Here is a 27110-nt window from a genome sequence, read left to right on the forward strand (position 1 = left end):
ATGAGATTAGTGACTTTCACTGCCTTATGTGACCTTGCACAATCAATCACTTATTCAGTTTATGTATCTTTGACAGCAAAGGGATGCAAACAATAGAAACAATCACAACAACCACATCTCAGTCACCCATTCCCCAAGCTTCCACATACCTGGGTGAATATGAAAATCTGGGACATAGTGTGTTATGTCAGGGGGGAGAGCAAAACAAAAACAAACTAAACCAAGATTACAGTCCTAACTCTCCCACTCAATATCAGGACAGGATATCTAGTGAAATGACATCACTAGTGATATCTCTAAGTCAAAAGGCAAAAACTGTTTTTCGCTTTTTTAAAAAAAATCTTTTCAAATCTCACTTATTTGTTATTATAATGGCACAAATAATAAAAAAATATGACTGTAAAATTTTAAAGGCATTTTTAAAATTCAGAAGAAATGGCTAAATTCTGTTGGTTGACACACCCCCCCCCCCATAAACATACAGGCTACAGAAAACTAATTAGTACTTTATAGGTTAAAAATCATTGATGTCAGTGTATAAATATTGTATAAGCAGCAGAAAAAAGGCACCCTTGAACTGCTAAAAGTAGCGTGAGAGACCATCACAAATACAATATGACACAAGAATCACCACTTGGCACACGTGTGTGAAACAACTAGACCTAAGAACTGTTATCCTCGGCAACATAAAAGCCCTAGAAATTATTTCCTGTATACTATCCTCTACAAAGAAACTATATAAATTTTTAAGCACAAATATAGAGGTTGTTTACAGATATCTCCAAATGAGTTCTCCCAATTTAATGCAGGCTATTTTGACTATACAAGGCAAGTAACCAAACGCTGCATTGTTTTAGTGCCGAAAAAACCCAAAGCCTTATTTAAGTAGAAATGAACTCTAATCTGCAGTCTACACTTGTAACCTCTTTCTTGTATGAGAAGAAAAGAGAAAAACTGGGTTCGCCATGACTTCAAGTTCCTAATCAAGTTCGTTAGGAAATGCTCCTTTGACAGAGAAAATGTTTTTCCTAAGCTCTACCCCATGCCAGTAGCGCTCCTAATTAGTGGTATCTTTGGGTAGCTAAGAAAGTGTATGCGTCATGATCCCAATTGCTGAGGCTGAAGTTGTTGTGAAGTGAAGTCACACATCCTGCCAAGCCAGGCATCCTGGCCAGGTGGTGTTGCTGGGTGCTAAGACTCAGCCCCTCTCCTCAGAAAGCTCACAGTAGTGGGTAAGACAGGCCTCTACCAGGTGTTCCAGTTTCACCCTGGAACTCTGGGGAGGTGCTGGGGGGCATGAAGATGCATGTGGTCAACTTCACCAGGGAAGGCCAAGGAGTTTTTCCAAAGGAGAAGACACAAGCCAAGTTTCAAGGAACCAATTCGAATTCAGCACATTGCCAAAGGGGTTCAAATGCTCTGAGGGGAGGGGCATTCCAAATAGAGCGAAGGTGGGAACAAAGGCACAGAAGGAGAATGCTGAGGGGCCCTCTAACCTTGCAGGGAGGCTAGGGCTCAGGCAGCGAAATGAAAATGCAGTGGTTTGCTGAAGTCACGGCCTGGAGAATGCCATGTGCCAGGCTAGAGAGTATGTGCTTTATCTCACGGGAAATCTCAAACACCATGTGAAAGGTGATGTGAGCAAATTGGCGAGAAGACCAGCACACAGCCAGCGTGCTGAGAGACAGGGAGGATCTGAAATTGGGCTGGATGTAATAGCCGATTCAAAGAAAACATCAGAATCAACAGACTTAATAATCTGTCAGGTGGGAGGGGTGTGAAGGAGAGGGAACATGAAGATGGCCAAATGAACAAGTTTCCACCCACTCTGTCTGAGATACAAAGCCTTCGATCTCAAAAGCCCTTTCTATTTGCAGCGCCTTAGTGTTAAGGTCCTCGTCAGCAATCCCCCACAGGTGGCAGCACTTTTCATGTTACAGTGAATAACCAATCTGCTTCACTACTATTGTAGGACTATGTGGTTGACGGGAGGGAAAGAAGGGCATACAGACTTCTGTAAATTTGCTTAGTTGATGGCAGTGGTGTTGATGGTGTTGATGGTGTGTGTGTGTGTGTGTGTGTGTGTGTGTGTGTGTGTTAGTTCTCTCTGCCTCTTTTAGAAAACAGGAAAAAAAATGAACTGGTCTTGAGCTAGTCAGATATTTTGTCTGATTCTTAATTTATTGCATAATGCAAGTGTTAATAATACCTGTCATGCCTAATTCAAAGGGCTGCTGAGATATGCCCAAAAGATAATCTGTGTGAAAGTACTGACGCTGTGGATTTTAAAGCCCTCTTATAAATGTGAGGTATTACTATTAATACTGCTTCTTTAGTTCAGCAATAGCTTCACTAAGATTAAGAGATGACTAAACCCTAACAGAGCTCTCAGCACAGAGCAACAGAAAGTAGGGTTGAATACAAACCCAAAGTGCCCGATTCGCAACCAGGTATTAGCCCTTTGGGTTCACAGTGTGTTTGTATAGAATTCCCAAATACCCTGAAACAGCATGGCAGTGAGCAGCAGATGCAATCTCCATTACCTTGAAATATCTTATAAAATATGCAGACACAGTCACTAACACCAGCAGGAGTGGAGCACCGACAAGCCTCCCATGTTTCCCGGCCAGCAGGAATCCAACTGTCTCGGAGCTATGGGCTTTCGCCTGCCCTGGTCACCCTGCTTCTATAACTAGCTCTCTGTCTCTCTAACGTTAGAGGTATATACACTGCTAACAAATAGGTTTTAGGGAGGAGTCCCATCAGAAAGCAGCCCAGTGTCATTTGTTAATTAGTTAACAACAGTCTCTTCATCATTTCAAGACTCAACGAATAGATCAACCAAAGGACTTATATGCATGCATATCAGCCTAATCAATGGACACAGACAACAGGGGGGTAATGGCATGCATTGGGGGGATGGGGGTAATGGGGGAATAAGGACACATATGTAATACCTTAACCAGTGGTCGGCAAACTCATTAGTCAACAGAGCCTAATATCAACAATACAACGACTGAAATTTCTTTTGAGAGCCAAAATTTTTAAACTTAAACTTCTTCTAACGCCACTTCTTCAAAATAGACTCGCCCAGGCCGTGGTATTTTGTGGAAGAGCCACACTCAAGGGGCCAAAGAGCCGCATGTGGCTTTCGAGCCGCAGTTTGCCGACCACGGCCTTAATCAATAAAGAAATTAAAAAAAAAAAAAAAAAGACTCAACGAATAATCAAAAAGGAAAAGTTGGCCTCATAGGACAAACACCAAAAGCACAAATAAAAGAAAGTAATTTGAGTTAACTTTTTTTAAGCTTAACCTAAAGACCTAGAACCAAGAATTTTGCAGAATTTCAGAAGCTGAAAAATATTAGAAATCTGACATAACGTGCTACATTCAATCAGGCAATATTCTAAGAACAATGGCTTAGAATTAGAACTTTTATTTTATTATTATTTTTTTTTTTTTTTTTACAAATGTGGAAGGAAATTCAGCCCTCAGAAGTGTTCACTTTAAAATGAAAGACACAAGGGCCTCTTCAGCCTGCCGACAAAGGCTCGGGAGGGAGTGAATCTGCAAGTCATCTGAATGGTGTGGAGCACAAGATCCATGGCATGTAACCCTGTAACTCAAAGAACCCACCTTCCCATATGATTCCGGGTAAATCTGGCAGGAAACCAGTCTAAACCTCCACTTACAATACCTACCTAACTAGCTTTGAAACGCTTTTGCTTTGTGCCTATAAAAATGCTTTCTAAAGTATTCGTCCCCAGGCATTTTCTGCACCCAGAGCTGTCTCTAGAACTCCATCTGGGGCTATTAGACATCAAGTTCAAGTTACGCAGTGGCCAGCAACTTCCTTTGGTAATTGGTGGAAGGAGCACTTTCTGTTTCATTTCTCCTCCCTCCTAAGATTTAAATGAGGCCAGACATAGTACACCATCAGCAAATGCCTGTCACAAAGCGGGCATTCAACAAATGGCTCTTTCTTGGTAGCCTGTAAAATGACCTCATATGAGTACAGAGAATGTGGCTGCCAAGGGACTTATTATCTCCAGGTGGAGAAAGGTGGGGAGGGAGGCAGCTGGAGCTTTTCTCTCTGTGATATAAACAGGATGCAGCAGAGTTCAATGAGACAATGGGACCTTCCCGAAGATAAAAACAGAAAGGGGGTAAGAAAACTCTTCCTGGGGTTAGGGACAGGCAGACAAGGGTAATTAGAATTCACAGTTGGTCAGGGGAGAGGTATGCATCCAACCAGCCTAAAATATAACTGTAGCTCTGTTTATTCCGTTTTTCTAAAAAACACATCCTGACACAGTCTTTGCACAAAGCTCTTTATGCTTAGAAGTTAAAAAGGAATGTGTTCTCCTTAAGCAGAGGAATTTCATACTGAACTTTTACCCTCTTTGATCACAGCCTCCGGCAGGCGTGGAGAGGGTATCAAACAGGGACAGTGTTCTCTAGAACGTTATAAAAGCCAAAGAGAATTTACATGGCAGGTGTTCGGAAACATTAGCATTTACCGCAGCACATGGGTGGGCAGCTGTGAAGACTGCAGAACAACTTCCTCCAGGCAAAAGTCCACTATTTACTACTGAGCGAGGGAGGAAAATGGCCCTGTGTAGCTACAGACTGCCAACATGCTAGAACTCAAAGGGGCTTCCGCTGTTAAGGGGTCAATAGGAATGTTATAGAATCTCAGTCTCAAACATCAATTACCTGATTCATACATGAATGGGTAAATACTCCAAAACAAGCAACACTTTACTTTTTTTCTTGCTCCATTTGGAGTGAATAAATTCAAATAATATTCAAATGCATTAATTTTCATTCTTGTCTAAGTTTAATTTTAGGATTAAGCAAACCATTCCACTACACATAAGTGGAATTTATTTCCAAAAAAAATCATAACATATAATTTTTAATTAATTTTCCCATTCTCAAAATGTCATTATTAATACAGATAATCAAAAAGTGTAATAATCAGACTGATTCAGAAATCAAAATGCAAGTCTGTAAATCCCATTACACAAACATCAAGTCCAAAAGAAAAGAAATGGAAATGAATTTATACATATACAAATGTATGTATATCTATATGTAACATATACATATAGAAACAATACATATATAATAATTTATTTTATATATTTATTGGTATTTTATTTACAAGTATATGTTTATATATACATATAAAACCTCATTTAACTATTCTTTGAGGTGAGTATTAGTTTTAATATGAGGAAAGAGAAACTCGGAACATTTTACCTAATCTCAAAGCTAGTCTTTAGGTGTAATCCAAATCAATCTGTCTCCAAAACCCATCTTCATAATTTAATAAAAGGTACTCAGTATTTCTCAAATTAATACTTAATAGATACATCTATGTACAGTCACTGAAATTAAACCACACAACCTGAGAGTGTAGCTGTGTCTGGTTTTATACTCCAAGACCTGCTGAATTTCTCCAAGGACCCAAAAATGTATTTAAAAGGGACTATCTGAATATCTATAACTATGGCCTAATAGAAGGAGCAAGTAAGAAACACCGGAACAGGGAATTTTACTGCCTCAAGTCCTCCACTTGGAAAGTAATAAATTTTAAATAGCTGGACAATTAAACTGTTAATACAGGTAAATTAACTTTATGGAGATAGGCTTGCCTTTTTAAACCCATTTTAGCATGGCAATAAAGACTCCCGGCTTAAAAAAAATGTTTAAGTCTAACACAGGCTATTTTATGCCATTATAGTTATGTAATAGAGATATTTAGATTGAAGAATTACTTGCTGTTCATTGGCTAGTGACTGAATTAATTACTATCCTCCTATGGGAGACCTAGAACAAATTCAGTTTCTTGTGCTAGGTCCTCTGTGAGCAGAGATTTATCCACAAGAACAAGAGAGACCATGGAGTCCTAAACGTCATTATTGTAGATTTATGCCCAAGGGAAACTGGCTTTCTATTGATGATTACCACCAGAAAGCATCTATCTCTACAGATAATTTAGGAGTCAATTAATAATAACTTTAGGGAAGTGTTTTTACAAACTGTAACTGTGCACACCAGGTTTGCAATCAATTTATTTGGTCCCAGTCAGCCTCTTTTGCATGGAGTGGAATGGAAAGGAGTGCAGTAGAGTGGAGTGGAGTGAGGTGGGGTAGGGTAGAACAGAAGGGAGGGGAGGAGAGGGGAGGGGAGGGGAAGGGAGGAGAGGGGAGGGGAGGGGAGGGAGGGAGGGGAGGGGAGGGGAGGGGAGGGGAGGGGAGGGGAATGGAATAAGAAGAGAAACAGAGAACACTCCAAGTATCAAGTAATATTTCAAGAAACTTGTTTCAGGGGGACTGGGGGGTATGCGTGCGTGTGTGTGTGTGTGTGTGTGTGTGTGTGTGTGTGTACATGCTAGATTACAATGTAAAATGTATTTTTTACTAAGTCTTGTAATAAAGTGAAAGTCACAATTTTCAAGGACTACACATGTACACAAGTTAGGGTTAAAGGCAATGGAAATTTTTAAAAAGAGAGAGAAATCCTGTGGGCAAAGAGAGAGGAAGCAGACGGCCAAATGAAAAATTTTTTTGGCTCTATGACTTCTGAAAAATACAAAAACTATCCTTTTAGTAATTGAGCAATAAAACTGTTATATAGGCAATTACAATGGAAGAGGAAGATGCCCTTTTAAAAATATCTTTTTTCCACACTGTGGTTGACCTCTACCTGTACTATAGCACCCATCTCTCTGATGCTACCTTTCATGAGCTAACACATTTGCAGGGAACTCTACATGCAGCACCTATTATCTGCTGCAGGAAAGATGACCAGAATCTGTAGAAAGAAACTCCTGCCAAGTTTCCCAGGAAACAATCGTTGAATGCCTCTTCTTTCTTCTCTAAAAGGCCTTATTGTCTGTTTTGTCTCCTATTAAAATGCAAACACCTGAGAAGGGAACACACTAAGGTCTTGGCTCTCAGTTTAGCAGTGGAGAGAGATACAGCTCCCTGTGGGGAGGTGGACTGGTGCCGCAGATCAGGGGAAGGAACCCTTCAGGGTACCAACATCTGGCCAAATATGTGGGAAAGCGGTCAAATTTTCAGATGCCACTGACTGAGGAGAAATAGCTCATTTGACATATAAAAACCTACATTTTCAAAAATCTCTATGGTACAAACATCAGCACCATTAAACTTTAAACAAGTTTAAATATAAAGTTCTGAATTTCTGTTCAGAAAAAACCTCAACTGCTTAACCAAGACTATTAACAGCTAATATTGGGGCGGGAGGGGAGGAGGGGGGCGGGGAGCATAGACCTTAGGCTTGCGTTCAACTTCAAATAATTAAAGTGGCCATACATCCCTGTGTGCCCAGGACAATTCTGGTTTATGCCTGTTACCTGAGCCTAGTTATTGTGTCTGCTTTCAGTCTCAAAAGTGTCCTGATTTGAACGATGAAGTGTATAATCACCCCAAATATAACAAATGAATACTGTGATTGGGGGAGGGGGGGCTGAAAAGCTGACGCAGCCATTTTGGCCTGATTAATATAAGAATGGAGTTTCAACCAGAGGAAGTAAGAACACATCCAGACTGCTGGGCTCAATTGTGCAAGTCCAGAATATTAGGCTCAATTCTAGGTGGCACACTTAAAGTAGCACCTAATAAAGCAGCCCACATCTGAAGTTAGGCAAATGGGAGAGCAGTTCCCACTATAGACATCAACCATAGTGGGAACTGAGAAAAGAGTAGGCGTAATCTCACTTTGTATAGCTAAATGCCTCCATGTAAAAGAGGGAAGAAGTTTCTTTCTATGTCGACCCAAAATCAAAGCACAATTTTTTTCAATGTAAGGAAAATCTAGCCAGCAATTGGAAAAGTCCAACAAAATACAAATTAATCAGAGGCAAGTAAACTTTTACTGTAGCGCACAGGCAGAGCCGATGAGAAATGCTACAGAAGGGACCCTGCATTGGGAAGGAGGTCCCTTCCAAATACCACCTTCTGTTTTATAATGGGAATCGTGGGGGTGAATGGCATGGAGGGGGAGAGTCCGTGTCCTTTATTCAATGATAAAAAGGTCAGGCCTCTCACCTGCCTCAGCTGTATTTATCACACGTGACTTGGCTTGGTGTCTCACTATTAAAGAGACCAGGAAATTCCACCCCTGGACCCTGTAAAAATCTCCTACTATTAAATATCTGCCAGTACTAGGTTAAAATGCTCAGCTAAAGCATCCCATAAATATGCATTATGATTACTTCCAACTCTACACTCCAGATGAACAAATACAATTGTGTTTCTATCTCAGAGCTTTAGAAGCATGATGATTGTTATTGTGATACTAGAGGCCCGGTGCACGACATTTGTGCACTGGTGGGGGGGAGGGGCGGTTCCTCAGCCCAGCCTGTGCCCTCTCACAGTCCGGGACCCCTTGGGGGATGTCCAACTGCCAGCCTAGGGGGGAGCGGGCCTAAACCAGCAATCGGACATCCTCCGAGGGGTCCTTAGCGCTGCCACAGAGGCGGGAGAGGCTCCTGCCACCGCTGCTGTGCTCGCCATGAGCCCAGCTTCTGGCTGAGTGGCGCTCCCCCTGTGAAAGCACACTGACCACCAGTTGCAGCTCCTGCATTGAGCATCTGCCCCCTGGTGATCAGTGCATGTCATAGCGACCAGTCATTCCACCGTTCAATCGATTTGCATATTAGGGTTTTATTATATAGAATTTTCTCTCTTAAGTATTTTATTTGGTAAAATATTCCTAGATTAAAATATGAGTAGAATATCAAAGGTAAAAGAAATGATAAACAAGAAACATCTCCCTCCCACTCCCCCCAACACGCACACACATAAACAAACAAATACACGCACACAAACACACACTAACAACAGCTAACACTGAATGGTCAGACATCCTGATAAGAGCTTCACATGAATTCTTTAGTTTTCATAGAAAAATATGAGACAGATACTATTATTATTCCCGTTTTACAGATGGTGAAGCTGGAGCTTGAAGGTTAGGTCAGAGTTAGCAAGTGGGAGAGCTGGGCTTCAAACCCAACCAACTTCAAAGTCTGTGCTTTGATGCTGTAAAGATGGAGATGGAAGGCCACACACAATCAGCTACTTCCTAGTTTGAAAAGCAGAGCAGTCAAATATTGGAAAGCTGAGAAGTGGAAGGAAAGGTGGGACTGGAAATGAAAGCAGGCTGGATATGAAAAGTAGGGACCTGAGAGATAAGATAGCAGAGTAACTAATGCAGGAGGCAGGACGTGGGAAGTATAAGAAACAATTGTGGCATTTTCTTCTCCCTGCATTTTTTTTTTGTCTTCTTTCCAACCTATTTTTCTTATTTCCTCCATAAATTTGCTTGATGTTCTCTTCCACAATTTCTTAGGTTCTCCCTCATTCTATGTCATTCTGTTTTATCTCCTCTGTTTTCCTAATCATTTCTTCTTTTTACCTTCTCTTATTTCACCCTTTCTTCAATATTTCCTTTATCTCTTCTCTGAACATTTTTTCCTTTAACTCCCTTACATGATTAAAAAATTGTGCTTAAAGCATATTACTGTTTTCTTCGGATAAGATTATATCTTTTGTATTTCAAATAAAAATATAGATGAATAAGGCACTTCCTTATCAAACTCTACTTAAAATTAAGTAGCAAAAGCAAAGCATCTATCTAATAGTAGGCATGCAGCCAGAATGTAAAAAGTATTCTTACAAGTCAACTAAATAACACATACAACCCAGTAAGGTATGAACAGACACATCACAAAGAAGATCTATAGAAGGCCAACAAGCACATGAAATGATGCTCAACGTTATTGGTCATTAGGGAAATGCAAATTAAGACTGCTAGCATAAGTAGCTACATATTAATAAAGGAAGGGAACAGAGGAAATCAGACATTATTAAGCATAATCAACTAGGAAGCATAAGCCAGCTTTGCTAGGAAGTTGTAACATTCATAGGAACCCCAGGGATTACAGCATTGTCCCACCAAGGGGATTAGAGTTCATCCCTCCCTCGTGTAGGGAGGAAGAACCAGCTTTCCAATCTCCCCAAGGTTCAACCGGTCCATCCCCCAAGTGCATGTGCAGAAAAAAAGCCAAAATGGCAAAGGCGGAGGTGCTTCTATGAGGCATGTGCAATAGGAACCAAGATGGTGACCACAGAGGCCTGTCTGTCTAGCCTGGGAAAAGGATGAGATTGGATAAAGAACACGGAACCTCAGAAGATCTAAGAAATAGATTGGACAGGGGGTTGGCCCAGCAGGAACCCACGAAAGATTGAGAAGTTGATTGGTTATTTTGACCTCTCTCTCTCTCTCTCTCTCTCTCTCTCTCTCTCTCTCTCTCTCTCTCTGTAACACATGCTCAACCCTTTCCGTCACACATCTTCTCTCCATAGCACCCATGTAGCCTTGCAGCTGGGGCCAGTAGTCACACAGACCTTAAGCAGGCTCCAAGCCCAGCTTGGGTACTGAATACAGCAGCGCCAGCCAGCCGGAGCACAGCCAGGAACTGGACAAAGCTTTGATATAAATTAAACTTTGGCATGGCACGGAATCTCTGGACATTGGCCCTATTTGGGGGCCTGATGAAGACAAGGTTGGACTTCTTCCATGGGGGAACTGATGGAGATGGGACACTGGAAACCTGGGGACAGCCTTCAATTTTCACCCAAATAAATCTTACCACACCACAATCTCCCAAGCATGGGTCTCTCAGAATGCTTTCCTTGCGATCTTCTGAAAGAATCCCACTTCCACTGTCAAGAAAACCACAATTTACATGCCACTACACATCCACCAGAAAGGCTAAAATTAAAAATAATAACAATATCACGAATTGGTGAGGTGTAGAGCAACTGGAACTCTCACATATGGTACATACATACATTCTGACACTCGTTCATGGAACAAATGCAAAATGGTTCAGCTACTTTCAAAATGTTTTGGTAATTTCTTGAAATGTTAAATATACACTTAATATCTGATCCGACAATTCCATTGCAAGGTATCCACACAAGACCATGAAAACATATGTCCACACAAAGTCTTATATGCTGATGTCCATGTCGGCATGATGTATAATAACCAAAAGGGGAAGGAGGAGGACAATCCAACTCTAAATGTGGCAGTATGCTTGAGCAATGGAATACTGCAAGGATGAATCTCAAAAACACCAACCAAAGAAGCCAGACACAAAAGACTATATTTAAATGATGCCATTTATAGGAAATTCTAGAAAACATAAAAGTATATCACCCAAAAGAAAGTCAGTGGTTGCCTGGGAATGAGGTGAGAACAAGGACTGACTGCAAAAGGCCAAGAAGAAATTTTTTGGAGTAATGGAAGGGTGACTGTAGTGTTGGTTGCATAAATGTATACATTAACGAAAACTTGCTGAACTGAGCACATAGTGAGTGAATTTTATTGAATTAAATTACTGTACAATGAAAGTGAAAATGTATTATTCTACTTGTATATGGCCTTCAATTGTTTACTTTTCTATGGATCAGTGGTTTCCCATAAATATTCTTAAAATAAAAGATTAACTCTGGACACACAATAAGGATTTGTTGTTGTTGTTTGGGCTGTGGTTTACTTGCTTTGGGAGGAAGAAGACTGGGTGACTCGTTTGCTACAACAGGAGCTAGCTGGCTGTCCTGCACGCGGTAGCTCTCCAAAATATTTGGGGATTGACTGGTAAGGCACACCCAGGAGTGAAGCAGGCAGATCTGGTTGAACCTAGTGAGACAAATTTTCCTAAACACAGCACAAAATAAAATCGGGGCTTACTCCAAAATTTAATGTTAATTTAGAGAAAAGAATAGCCTGGAATACCCTGTCAGACCTGAAAGTGAGGAGCCAACACAGACTACTGAGACCCGTCTAAAGGACTTGAAGAGGTTCCCACGGAACACAGAAGAGACTGAGCATCAGCATTAATGACTGAGCAGGATCAAAGCGCATCAACATCAAATACGTTAAAATATAAGAGTTCATGGTTATAAAAATACTTATTGCTTATTGGTCATCTTTGGAGGTTAGGGTACCAAGTCATTACTCCAAAAATGAGTAAGTAAAGGGAAAAAATAAGCATTCAAAAAGAAAGATAAGGAGACATGATTTAAGGAATTATCTGTTTGTTACCTAACTGTTCTAGCAGTAATTATAAAATATCCTGGAGAGCCACCTTAGTGCATGTCATTAGAGATGCTAGGATATGTGTACTGGGAAATGCAAAATAATACGTATGAATAAAGGTTGGGATGCTTTATTTTAAAAAAAAATAAAGAAAGGTAAGAAAAGGGGAAGGTATATAAACACAAATATAGTACAAACACGGAAGCATAACTACGCTACCCTGCAAAGTAGAAGGAGCAAGCTGCACAGAACTGTACAATGTGCTCCCAGTGCTGCAAATCTATACCATGCTTTCATATGCTCAATGAAAAACCTGGGAGCATAAACTCTTAAGCGTGGTTATCCCTGAGGAATGGACATAGGCATCGCAGAGGAAGAAAAATTCTTTTCACGTTGTACTTTTATTACTTTTGTAAAAGTTTTAAGCCAATAAATTTGTAAACAAAAAATTCATTTTTCCAAGAAAAAGATCTAATTTATTGTGGACTATTTAATTGTTAACTTCACTTAGTCCACACATGTTCTTTCCATGGAACTTAGTGATTGAGTAGCACCCAATAATGCACCTGTTAAGAAAATGTGAGACAGAAAACGCAACAGGACTGAGCGGGGTAAGACTCCTGGTGAGGGAGGGAGACGAAGGCATGCACATCCTACCCGGATGCCAGCTGTCCCTGCAGCCATGCCGAGGCCTTCTCAGCCACACAGTTCAACTACAACATATTCCTTTTCCTCTCTAGCAGTGAAGGATACAATCAGAAAAGTTCTCAAATGCTAGCAGAACTGAAACAAATGAGGAGTGAGTCCTCAACAAGTACAATGACTTCTCCAAGTCCAAGTGCTAGTGAGTATTACCTCTTTTACCAACTAGGTCAGGATCTCTGTATTAGCCAGTTTTACATCTGTGCATATACACTGAGTGGCCAGGTTATTATAATCTCTGAATGCATAATAATCTGGCCACTCAGTGTATATCCTATATAATAAAAGGCTAATATGCAAATTGTCCCCTCGACCAGGAGTTCGACAAGCAGGCAGGCTGGCCAACCATCCATGTCCCCTCCCCCTGGCCAGGCTGGCCGGACCCCACCCATGCACGAATTCATGCACCATGCCTCTAATACACACACACACACACACACACACACACACACACACACACACACACTGAGTGGCCAGATTATTATGCGTTCAGAGATTATAATAATTTAGCCACTCAGTGTATGGTCAGCCATATGTCTATATCAGTTGACAGTCACAGACTGGAGTGGAAGATCATAAAGAGTCAGGAAGACTGAAGAGTATTGATGTTTTAAGGCATTACAAAATAGAGAAGGTTCTTAATCTGGGAACCATGAGCCCACAGTTGGATGGGATTCATAAAGGTCCACAAATCTCCTAAAAAAGTGTTAGAAAACGTGTGTGTGTGTGTGTGTGTGTGTGTGTGTGTGTGTTCATTCGCAGGTGCATTTCCTGTAAGTCAGTCTATAGCTTTTATCAGATTCTGAGAGGGATCTAGACCCCTCAAAAACCTGTAGGAACAATACTGTAAGGGAATAAACCATTATGATCATCTTAGGCTCTCAAGCTGGTAACTACACAAACAGTGAGTCGTAGGCAGCTGTGAGCTAAACTCTGCTTTGTTAATCAACAGAAGAAAAAGTGCATAAGGAAGGAGAGGATTGTTACAAGATGCTTTAAAAGAAAGAGGAAGAGGCCCTGGCTGGTGTGGCTCAATGGGTTAAGCATTGTCCTGTGCACCAAAGGTTTGCCAGTTCGATTCCTGGTCAGGGCACATGCCGGATGCTATTGCTGTAGCCAGAGGAGAAATGATGGTGATTTGGATCAGGTCAGGGAGTTGGTAAGAAATCAGATTCTAGGTACATACAGGGATCATACAGGCTAGATCCCTGGTAGGGGGCATGCAGGAGGAAGCCAATCAATGTCTCTCTCTTTCCCACTCTCTCCCTCCCTCCCTTACCTCTCCATTCCTCTCTCTAAAAGTCAATTTAAAATCTTAAAAAGGGCGGGGAGTAGGGACAGAAAGAAGAGTTGATCCTAAATGTGTTCCAGGCAGGGAAGAATTCTGGGAGCAGGTGTGCAGGAAGCCAGGGGAGTGCCCAGAATCAGCATGAACAAGCATGTCTGTATGATGTGGAAAGACAGATGAAGACGAAGAAGAACACAGAAACCCCACTTCTGTGTATTTACCCAAGAGAAATGAGGGCTTTTGCTCAGCAAAAGACATGTCAAGAGTGTTCAAAGCAATAATATTCATCATAGCCCCTAACTGTCCACCAACCAGAGAATGGATAGACTTTGGGGTGTTCATAGAACAGAATCCTAAAAAGTAATGAAAAACATGAATTGCTGCTACATGCAACATCAATGGATTACATAGACATAATGTTGGACAGAAGTAACCAGCCACAAAAGAACATCTACTTTTCACTCCTAGATATATACCCAAGAGAATTAAAAATATTCATCCATACAAAAACCTGAACATGAATGAATATAGCATTATTCATAATAGCCAAAAATTGGAAACAAACCAAATTTCTATCAACTGAGGATAAATAATAAAATTGGGATAAACACACAATGGAATATTACTCATCCATAAAAGCTAAAGATTTACTGATTCATGATCTGACATGGATAAACCTTGAAAACATTATGCTAAAGTCACAAAAGGCTTGTATGTTTCCATTTATGTGAAATTTCCAGAACAGGCAAATCCATAGGGGTAGAAAGTAGATTAGTGGTTGCCAGCGGTGGAAGGAGGGGAATGAGAAGTGACTACTAATAGTTGTATCTTTTTCAGGTGATGAAAAAGTTCTAGAATTCAAGAATGACTAATGGTTGCACAAATTTTTGAATATATTAAAAACCACTGAATTATGCACTTAAAGGGTGAATTTTAAGGTATGTGAATTATCTATGTACTAGAGGCCCGATACACGAAATTCGTGCAAGGGGCTCAGCCCCCGCCCACCACTGCAGCCGCCTCTGCCCTGGCCCCCCGCACGCCACGGTGGCCACCTCTGCTGCAGCTTCGTCCAGAAGGTCATCTGGAAGGACGTCCGGTCTAATTAGCATATTATGTTTTTATTATTATAGATTACTGATGATATTTCCCATGCAGTACTTTACACTCCCATGATGATTTTGTAACTCCTGAAATACCTAACACTACGGTCCTGCAAACCCCACAGAATCGTGTCTAGCACACAGTATGTGCTCAGTGAAGCAATTTCACCTTGCCAGTTGCCTAGATTAAAAACCCTATAGACATCTTTCACTCCCATCTCTTGCATCTCATGTCCAAAATAATAAAAAAACCCATAGGCTCTACTGTTAAAATGTATCTGGAATCTGATTTCTTTCCAACTCACTGACCTGATCCAAATCACCATAATTTCTCCTCTGGCTACAACAATAACATCTAGACAAGTCTCCCTGTTTCTACCCCTACCCCTCTAACTGCTGGTTCTCCCCATTGGGCCAGGGGGAGGGGGCTGTTTAAAGGTAAGTCAGGTCCTGTCGGCCTCCACTCAAACTCTCCAATGGCTCACCTCCTCCATCACCCCAAGGACCATCCTGACCTCATCTGCTACCTCAGGCCACTCACTAGCTCAGCCCCAACCATCCCTCCTGCTTGGTAGTCCCTGCACTGAACCAGGACACCCTACTTCAAGGCCTCTGACCTCATGCTCCCCTTGCCTTTGACTTTTCTCCAAGATTTCTGCAAAATCAGACTATCTCCCCTACTTCAGGCCTCCGCTCAAATATCAGTGAGGCCTTCCCTGACACTAAAAAAGGAACCCCTTTCCAACCAACACTCTTTGTTCCCCTACTTTATTTTTCTTCACAGTATGCCATCTGATAAATGCCTGGCTCCTAGTAGGTGCTCAATGAATGTTTCCTGAATGAAGAAATAGACACGCATGAATAAATGAATGAAATAGATATTTGTTATATTAATTCCTGGAAGTTGAATAAAATCCCACAAACTTTGGTACAATCTGAACTTTTTTTATCATAAGGATGGTTATTTTTACCATTAACAGGAGGTATAAGACACAATCAGAAGAACCTGCAATGTAACTGGGTCCTATTTGTGATATGCCTAAAAGGTAAAACAAAAGCAATAAAGCAAAAGGAAATGTGCTCTCTTTTCTTGATTGTCTTACCATCTACATGGCCTTTTTGAGAAAGTGGTTACTATGATCTTTTATAAGGAAAAAGTGAGTGTGGAGGAAAATACTGTGACAGGGAAAATGTTATTCGTTTATATTGTCAGAAGCTTTCTGTTCATAGTTAGGCAAAAGAAGGTAGGTGCAATGTTTTTCAGATTAATGTTCTTGCAAAAGTGAAAAAGATTTCCCAAGTAGCAGCATTATAAATGCTCTCAAGGGTCAAAGGGGCCCATCCTGCCAACAGATAAGGAAGAGCTTTGCCAGAATGGGCGGGCTTTGATGTTACCAGGAATGACGAATAACAGACCTCCCCTGCTCCTCGCCTGCTGGATGGGAACGTGGGAACACAAAGGAGGCCTGGCCTTCTTTCCTTTTATCCTTGAACAAACACAGACATAGAGCAGATGTGACTTCACTAAGTATGAGCTAGTTCAACTGATGAGCGGTTTGGATTGCACTTCTAATGATGACATACTGCGACATTCCCACTCAGTGGGACTGGGTCCAGACCAAAGGCGAAAGCAACCCTCTGCACCACGGACATAAGAGATTATTTGAGGCGTCAATTCGGGAGACTCCTAACAATCTGGTCAATGGTACTGGATCATGTTTCGATAGCCCACAGTGCAATGTTGAACTCTCTGCTTGTCAGAGCAGTTGCTACTGAGCTAGCTGACTCACATTGTGGGAAGAAGCTCAAGAAAGGAGAAGGGTTTCCTTAACAAAATCCTCACTGGCAGAAGGCATACAAAAGTCACAATTTAAACAAGCAAACATTAGGAAATCAATGGTTTGGGAAAGAGAGAAAAAAAAAATGTGGTGATCCCAATATTGTTTTGTACAGCACAGTTAGCAAAAGACATTTAAGTGGCCCTAACCTACAAAGAAAATTTCACCAGCATGGTTTCTTACTCGTAACTCAAATTTTAGTTCTAATGCTAAGAACAGAGACTGGCACAGTATATACTCAATAAATGCCAACACAACTGAAGCTACTTCTAAAACGTGAACCTCGTTCTTCCAAGAAGCCTTTCCTGACTATATCGACTCACAAAAAAAGTCCTTCTCAGACCCCTACAATACTTACACTCCGACAATGATCATAAACTGTTTTTGTTGTTCTTTAATTATCTTATGCATAGATGCTTATCTTCCCAACTTATCTCCCAAGTCTCTCAAATTCAGAGACTGAGCAATAATTTATTTGGAATAACCCAACAATACCTAACCAGGGGAACACAGAGCAGGATTAAGTAGGAAATATCTCTCCCCATTCACCCCAATGATCATAAACAGCTCAAATGTAATATTCTACACACACACACACACAAGTTCTTGTATGGTCTTCATGAGCAGCTTCTTTGAAGACCCAATAAAATATGCATGCAAATAGAGGGAACCTGGAGAATGAGCCCATTCTATGTTCTCCCCCCCCCCCCCCCCCCCCCCCCCCCCCCGTCCCACATTCACTGAGCTTAGAGAAGACGGGGCCAGTGTTTTCTGTAGTACATATTCAGGAAGCACTGGACGTGAGTTTGAATAGAAAATGAGCAGAAACAACCTGACAATTTGCCACTCTAAAACATGTAAACTTCTGCCTCCGCTGCTGCTTGGTTCTACGTAGTGTGGCATGCCTCCTCACAGATCGGATCTGCTAACGCATATCTTTGTCAGAAGCCTGTGGGAGATTTCATCCAGAGAGGCCTACTACCCCTGGCTTGCTGAGAGCATCCCAAACAATCTTTTTTCTTACTGAAGCCCATGTGGGCCATTTATAACTAATTTATCCAGTACTCACCAATAAGATCCGCACAAAGAAAAGTAGAGAGTTTTCAAGGTAATTCAGCAAAATTGGGTATTTCAAAATAGTGCTTTGCTGTATACAACTGCCTTTTCCTCCAAAGGCCTCAAATGTTCTCTTATACGTTATTGTATGTGCTATTTTGTTTGGTTTCCTAATTAACTTGAGCCTGATTCCCTTAGTAGCTACTTAAGAATGACTAAAGGTGAGAAAGGTGTGCTTCCGGATTCCCTCTCAAATTCACAGAAACACTTTTGCTTGCTAAATATCCACATAATTCAAAACTGAGCAATTGCTCCGGTCAGGGCCAAACTGTCTGAAGAGGTCATCAATCTCCCCAAGTTTCTCTATACGGGTTAAGCATTACTTATCCAGCTTCAGAGGCCATCTTGTTTTATCTGAACTTTCAGTTAGTACATTAAAATGTACAACTTTAAATGTTCAAAGAAAAAGAATTCATGAAATTTGCCTTCATTCATTCATTCATTCATTCATTCAGTTTTCAGTTCTACAATTAACTCTGCTCCCAGTGCAGAGCTCAGAAAATACCTACTATCACTTGGTCCTCACTGGACTGTTAGTACTGCTACCCTTGCAATTCTTGCTTCCTTGTCGATATCATTACCTATTTTTGAGAATAGCCAATTCCAACAGGTATGCATCACAGGGAACCGTATAAAACTAGCACTTTTGTAGATTTAAAAATAAAATACTGGTAATTTCATATAGTTCAAACCCAATGTATGCTTAAAACAGCTTCAATTTCTCACTTCTTCATGCTACTCAAATATTATAAAGTTTTGTCGAATCAAATTCCATAAGGTTTTTCTGATATGTCTCTTGTTCTCTTTTACAGCCACCATTCTCCATTTGCTAAACTTCACCAAAGCTCATCACTCACCACTTCTCGACAGACAACTGTAACTGTGTCCTTGTTTGACCCTCCATCACTCCTATCTCTCCTTCTAATCCTGTCTCAAGACCACTGATCAGTTTCTCCCAACACCACTTTCAGCAGGTTTTCCTGTCCAAAAATTCTTCTGCATCAAATACAAATTTATTTACTTCTCTTTGAGTGCCCACCAGTAAGTCATCTATCTCATGTCATTAATTCATTAATCTTTGTCATTATTCTCCAACAGATTCTCTGTTCCAGACCCCCAAAAAAATCCCTTTTATGTTTCCTTCTTAAGAGACTTATCTGTGTTACTCAATCATCTGAATATTTCAGTCTTTTGAATTGGGAAATAATGAAATACTGATATGATCCACTACATTCACCACCAGCTCTTGATCCTATGAGAAGAAATAGAGACCCTTGTTTTCAAGTATGGTGCCAGGATTTTAGCAGTTCATGTCTAAGGATCATAATAAAATATTATGTTTATTTTAGATCTCCAAAGCTACAGATCTCAGGTAATGCAAAAGTTTACTTGTTCATTTGTTTTTTTACGTTATCAATTTCTGTAAATGTCATAAAGGTAGGAATAAACACCAAAAATCTAATTTCCTTTATTATGACAGGATACCCTCTATTTAACAGACAGCCTGAGTCAATTAGTAATTTTAAATACTATGAATCATTTGAAAGTGAAGAAGATGTGCATGATTTACTAATCACGGACTGTTAGAATAACCTTCCCCACTGCTATTTGCTGAATGACCAACAGGTATAAAGCATGGAGCCAGAACATGAAAAATCTCACACACAAAAAGAACAAGAGTCTTGAGTAAACCATAGGAGAACAAGAAAACAAAAAAAAAAGCTATTTTGGCTCTTCTAGAGAACTAGGCAGATAACAAGAAGACCTGTTTCTAATTCCTATTATGAACTCTAATGTAACTTTACATAATAGTAACACATTTCATTCCAAATCAAGAGAACTTTTTCTAAATTTGGAAATTATTCACCATGACATTGAGCTTCAGGTCACATGTTTATATTTCCAAGTACAATATCCAATAAAATTTTTAGTTTCATTTTGCAATCTGAGTAGACAGCTCCATAGCATAGACTCCAACTGCCCGGCCCTCCCATAAAGTAATATATTGTAATAGACATCTCTCTGAGGACATGCCACACTCACCCCTGCCCCAAAAGGCAGGAGAAAAGGAAGTAGATACCATGGGTGGACAGAAGATGTGAGATAAAGCGGAATGGAGAGAAACTCTTCCATGGCATTAGGAAAACTAGCTAACATTTTATACACTGTGCTAACAACTTTAGATATCTTGTTGCACTTAATCTCCAAAGCAACTCTATGAGGTAGCTGCCCAGGATCATACAGTTAGTTAACTCTACCCAGCTGAGTCATCATAATGCAAAAAAGAAGAAACACACACACACACACACACACACATACACACACACACACACACAAAAGAAAAAAAAAAAAAAAAACAGGGCAATAGGTTCCAAAAAAGGTGTGTACATTCTAAGGGAGTGCCCAGTGTAGCAGGGTGTGAAAGAACATGCTAGAAGCTAAATTTATTTACTTTTAACTTCTATTTATAAACTTATTTTTGTATGTACTCAATAACATATAGAGTTCAGAATTATAGTAATACATATGTATAGTTTATAAGTAAATGCATATTTATTATGCTTACTTTTTTTCTGATGGGGCATATGATCAAAAAAGTTGAAAGACACCGCCCTAAAGTTCAGAGCAATGGATGTCCACTTCTGAGGGGACAGTTCCTGCAGTCACTGTGGCTTCACCAAGACCAATCTCAAATTACTGGAGCCAGTGCTGGAGCCAGGAAGTGGTGGTGACCAAGACTGATTCATGTTCTCCCTCACTTCTCTATATGTTCTAACAATAAACTCCCATCAACTCGAATCAACTGTGTTTGCTGTTTGTCTTTGCAGAGCAATGGATTACTTTTTTCAAACTTTGATTCCATTATAATTTAACCTAATTATTAATTAACAGGAAAGGAGCGAAGAGAAAGCCAAATTGTATAGCCATGCCATTTGTGCAGCTTTTCCAGGAAGCTGCAGTTTAGCACTTCCCAAGTAGCCACTGTTCCACTTCCCGCAGATCCTGGGGGGAGGCACTGGACAGGGGGAGAATAGACTCAAACCCCGTAAAGTCTGGGTGAAACAGGGAAGGTACTTGTCTGTCAGTCACACCTGAGAACAGGTCATTGCCCCGAATAGGCATGGCCACTGCACGCCCGAGAGGGAATATTTGGAATATTTAATGCCCTAAACAGAGAAGTTTGTGCTCTTGTGTTTCAGGACTCTTGGGACTCTTGTTGCAGGGGGCGCACTCTCCTGGCTCCCCTACATTCGCCCACATGGCCCATAGCCATGTGGCCCCCTCACAATAGACTAATGGACTGCAACTAGCCTAATGCTGCACCAGACCCAACTCCACCATGGAACATAAACTTTGGACATGGGCTTGCTTCTAGCTCTACTGAATCCCCAGCTGCACATCTTCCAGGACTGGGTTAATGGAAATGGGACTTTAAAAACCAAGGGACATAATTCTACCAAAATAAAGCTTTCTACCACATCTCATCCTCCCATGAGCCTCCGGAAATGCTTATTCCAGCGGTATCCCCAGAACCCCACTCCCACTAGCCATGGAGAAAGACCATCCATACTTTTCTCCAATAACCAAATCAATGGTCCTTGATGAGGAAAAAAAAAGATTTCCTGTCCTAACACTAGCTTTTCCCTATAAACATAGTCCTTCTAACCATAATGGCTCTGAAAATTTTCAACTTCTTAACGTCTCTATTAAAAGACGTAGGTCCAGTGTATAAAGCCTCTCACTAGAAAAAAAGCATGTGCAAGTCTTCACAGATCAGACACTGAAGAAGCTCCAGGTATAACAGGATAGCTGATCCAGTTGCCAGACTATCCTACATGTCTCCATCTCTATTGTGCTTGTTCCTCCTGCTGCAACCTTCATACCCATCTCTTAACAGTCTACAGCTCCTCCTTCTGAACCGGGCATGAGGATGGGAAGAGAGATTTTCTATATTCTCCTTAGCTCAAATGAAACTAGCCAGATTTTATTTTCAATTTTCTTATTAAATGCCAAAGGAAATATCAAAGGAAATATTTACAAAACCTGTGGTTTTTCAAACAACAGGTTGTTCATCATCTATGGACCACATTCATCCCTGCACATACATAGTCTCCTCTATGACTGGGGTCAAGAGGCCAAACCTAAACATCTGGGCATAGTAGGCCATTGGACCCTGAGGGGAAAAAAGACTATCTGTATTGTTTACAATAAAATTGTCAGTGTCAAATCATCACACTGTACATGTTGAATATATACAATTTTGTCAATAAAGCTGGGAAAAATAAACATTTTTCAAAAGTACCTAACTTACTAAAAGTGTTCAATAAATACTTTAGAAATAAATGAATGACGCAGACATATAACTTATGAAGAAACACCCCTCCCAAAAAAAGTAAGTGATGGACCATTATAGGAACAAATAGAAAGAATTTCCTTCTCTTAGTAACAAGACAGTTATTCTTTCAAAATTCTCTTACAGTTGAGAACAAATTCAAATGAGTCAGGTTTTTTGCCTTTGTCCATGCAAATCAAACCACAGTAGCAAACTCAGATACCACCAAAAATACATTATTCATTTCATTACAGCCAAGCTCTTTTGCAAAGGAATAGAAAGAGTGGTTTGTAAATGTCTGTCTTCTCTGAACAGCTGCTATTTAAATTGTGAGGTGTCATACAGTTGTAAATTATAGCTTACCTAAGGAAATTACACTAGCTTTGCAAACTCCAAGCAAATCCAGAGAAATTAAATACAACATTACTAATACTGTGAGCTGGCACACACAAACTACCTAATGAAAGATGAGAACAATTCCTTCAAAGACTAAAGATTAATTAGAGATGGTGGAGCAGGACTGAAGACACAAATACTACTTGTATTTGAGTCTTGGCTCTGAATTCTTTCTTAGCCAAAACTGGCAAGACACTGAAATAGAGCTTTAGCAAGCCCAGGAACAAGGTAGGGGACCTCCAAGTCCTGTTTACTGGAGCTGCCAGTGATTAGTGTTAACTGGTCCAAGCCCTAACAAGTCTAAACTAAGGAAAGTCACAGCAATATGGAGGTCACCAGAACCAAATACGATTGCATTGTGATAATAAAGATGAAATTAAAAACAACTGTCAGCATTTCAAGGACGAAAGGAAGGAAAGAAGGAAAATTTAACTACATCACAGCATCAATATTTCTGATTCTTAATAATTTCAAAAATGGTGGTTAGGAAAAACACAACCCTTAGTGTCCCTACTTTGTGCCAGTGGCTGTGCTAGTTACTTTACACAAATTGTTTTATTTAATTTTCAAATAACTCCAAGATGTCTATAATACCATCATTTTACAGTGTGCATACTGAGACGGAGTGGGATTAAGTAACTTCTCAACATCACACACCTATGAAGTGGCAGAGCCAGGGTCTAAACCCCAATCAGTCTGCCTCCATCACACCCAGTGCTGGAAGGTGGAGCTCCAGTCAGGAACCCAGGACCAAAGCTGTGGTTCTGAGCAGAATAGGAAGGATAGGCCAGGTACAGATTGTCACCAGGGTGGGAAGCCCCAGGTACCTAGCAACAGGCAAAAGTGGGAAAACAAGGAACTCTTCCTAGGGTGACCTTTCCTCCCCTAGCATACCACCTATCATGTAGTTTAGACCTCCTGACCCCAGACCTTTCATAAAACTGGGCATGTGGTTCAGACCCTCTCCTGACCTTTCCTCCCCTGGCATGTCACTAGTCATGTGGTCAACCCCCTTAGAGGAGGAACAAGGAGGCCAGAGAATAGCCTCCTATGACTCTCCTGTAAGCCCTTGCATGGCCACTCCCTTAAGCCTTAAACCCTCAGGAGAATGAGGTTCTGACCCACATCAAATAATCTTAAGAACAAAGACTCAGAGTTGACCACAGAGTCAGATTTGGTCAAACTAGATGTGACATTTAGGCCTCAGTTGTGTTTCACCTCCAAGCCCAGAAAAGAGCAAAACCAGAGGAGCAATGCCATAGCTAACATCAGGACCCGATACAATGACTAATGACCTCCTACCCTAGTGCTGACCAATCAGTAGACACCACAACCCTGAAAGGACACACCTACTGAATAAGGACACAGCTGATGAATATTCTATTGAGATCCTTCCCTGGGACCTTCCCTAAGATCACCTTTAGACAGGGGATAAAAATTTAGGACAAAGGATGCAGAGTGCACTCTTTCTCTCTCTTGAGTATGCCCATGCCTTTCCTCATCTCTTTCCCCAGGGACATCTCTCTCTCTCTCCCCTATCCCCACCCACCCCCCCACCCCACCCCCACCCCCGGCCTTCCTCCTTCATCCAGCAAGTCCTCTCTGCTTTTCTTTTCTCTAAGCTCCAATGGCCCTTCTTTTGCCTCTGTAACTTGTTTCCTAAGCCCATGCAGCCCAGCTGGCTCACTTCTTCCAGGGCTCACTTTTGCTTCTGTGACTTTCTAAATTAACTTTGCTTGTATTTGAGTCTTGACTCTGAATTCTTTCTTAGCCAGAACTCAAGTACCAAGGTTGTTGAACCAAGGTAACGTTATGGTGCTATTTCTCCAATAACAGTTCCAGGAGAGAAGTAAGCCCTAATGTCCTAAGGAATTCACTGATCATGAATTAATAACCTCAGTCTTACCATGTAGAATGGACTGGTTATGCACCATCCTTTAAAGAACTGAGGGAAGTTCCTCACATTACTATGTTATGTGGTAGATGAGAAATCCTGGTGCGAAAGGGTGGAACAGAGCTTCTGCTGGTTTCCTCGTAATCATGTAAAAACATATTTCTCTCAAATCTAGTAATGCTGCTCCAAGGAAAATACCATAGTAGCAAAGTGCCAAGAGCCTTTGATAATCTGGTGAAGCCCACTGACCATGTCTCAGAATAATGGTTTACTATCAGCCATTAGGGCTTGGACCAGTTAACACTAATCACTGAAGGCAACAAACCAGTGAAATTCATGAAACCAACATAATGAAATTAAAGATGACTATCCAAGTTCATGGACCCAGAAAACAATCAGACATGTACATTTAATTTAGGGATACATACATATGTGGTAAGTCATAAAGCTAAAGAAAAGAAAGGGAATGAAAAGGGAATGACTAACATAAAAGTCTGGATAGTAGTTACCTTTGTGGGGAAAGAAAGGAGATACAATTATTTAGGGGCATAAAAAGGACTTCTTTGGTACTTGTATGTCTATTTCTGAAGCTAGTTGGTAGGCATTCATGTTTTTTAATGGTGCCATTAGTGGAGAATTTCTTACCTATTTCCATTGCTTCTTTCTAGTGATAGAAGCTCAAATTGTGAAACTATGGCATTTTTCTATGCTTTTACCTAACACAGGGAAGGGAAGAGGCTAATCTGATGATCTGAACACTGCCTGTAACTAGGTTGAGTTCTGCTTGATTATAGATTCAGAATTAGCAAACACACTTGACCAAAATGCCTTAAGCCAAATCTTCAAACGTAGCCTCTCAAGCACAGATGAAAATTTCTGGTATTCATCTTCCCTGCCCACCTCAACTTGTACTAAGTGAAAAAGGGAAGGGCTACCCAACTTCATGGTTTATTACAAACTATAGTAATTGATACAGTGTAGTGTTGGTGAAACAACAGAAAAATAGATCAATAAAAAAGAATAGAGAGTCCAGAAATAGACCCTAATAATTACTGTCAATTGCTCTTTACAACGGAGCAAGGTCAATACAATGGACAAAAGACGGTCTTTTCAGCAAATGGTTCTGGGACAACTGGACATCCACGTGCAAAAAAAAAATAAACCTAGACACAGACCTTACACCCTTCACAAAAATTAACTCAAAATGGATCATAGATATAAATGTGAAATGAAAAACCAAAACTCCTAGAAAATAATATAGGAGAAAACCTAGATGACCTTGAGTATGGTGATGACTTTTTCAATATAATAATACCAAAGGCACAATACACACAAAAAATAACTGAAAAGCTGAACTTCATGGAAATTAAGAACGTCTGCCCTGCAAAAGACTCTGTCAAGAGAATGAGAAGACAGGCAACAGACTGAGAAAAAAAAAATATTTTCACAAGACATATTTAAATAAAGACTGCTACCTAAAATATACAAAGAACTCTTAAAAGTTGACAATAAGAAAACAAATGACCCAATTAAATACCAGGCGAAAGTTCTAAACAGACACTTCGCCAGAGAAGATATACAGATGGCATATAACTATATAAAAAGGTGCTCAACACCATATGTCATTAGGAAACTGCCAAGCACTATATTTGCAGGGGATGAAAAAGTGAACAAAACAGTTTTGTTTTCTCTCTTTCTAGAGCTTTTAGTCTAGTAGGGAAATGTATAATACCCTGGTAATGGAAAAATACAAATATTTCTTTCTAATGGCATTGATATTTCGTGGCTTACTTAAGCATTCCTAAATTGTTGAATATTTTTATTGTTTTCCTTTTTTAGCTATTACGAGGAAGACAGCTAAAAAAAATCTTTCTGCAAATTCTTTAACCACGTTTGGGCTGCCCTAGACCCACTAGAACAAAGGCTTTGTCTGATACTATTATCAGGCCTAGATCTAGATGTGCTGTCAGACAGATGGTATGGAAGCTCTAACGGGCAAAAATTAGAACACTTCTTTGTGTAAGTGAAACTTAAGTAATACCCTAAAATTCTATATGAAAGCCCCAAAACAAAGAGCCAGTATTTTCCATAGGACATACAACAAAATAACTAAAGATACCTTCATTTACTATGAATTTTGACCATCTATATTGACTCAACAGCCTATGTTAATAATATATTTTATGAGCTACTTTATCGTTGAACTTGTATGCCCAGGAGTAGGGAGAGATGGAACTTTCTTATTTAATGTTTAAGATAAGAATTCTTAGGTTGTTGGTTATTTTATATTCTCCTTCC

General features: G+C 40.4%; 1 protein-coding gene across 2 annotated transcripts in view; it reads right to left on the bottom strand.

Annotated features, from left to right (window-relative positions):
- ITPR2 (inositol 1,4,5-trisphosphate receptor type 2) overlaps positions 1 to 27110 on the bottom strand; it is a 427719-nt gene that overhangs the window by 338947 nt on the left and 61662 nt on the right. The window lies entirely within an intron of this gene.

This window comes from Cnephaeus nilssonii (genome assembly GCF_951640355.1).
Source record: "Cnephaeus nilssonii genome assembly, chromosome: 6".
In the NCBI taxonomy this organism is placed as follows: domain Eukaryota; kingdom Metazoa; phylum Chordata; class Mammalia; order Chiroptera; family Vespertilionidae; genus Cnephaeus; species Cnephaeus nilssonii.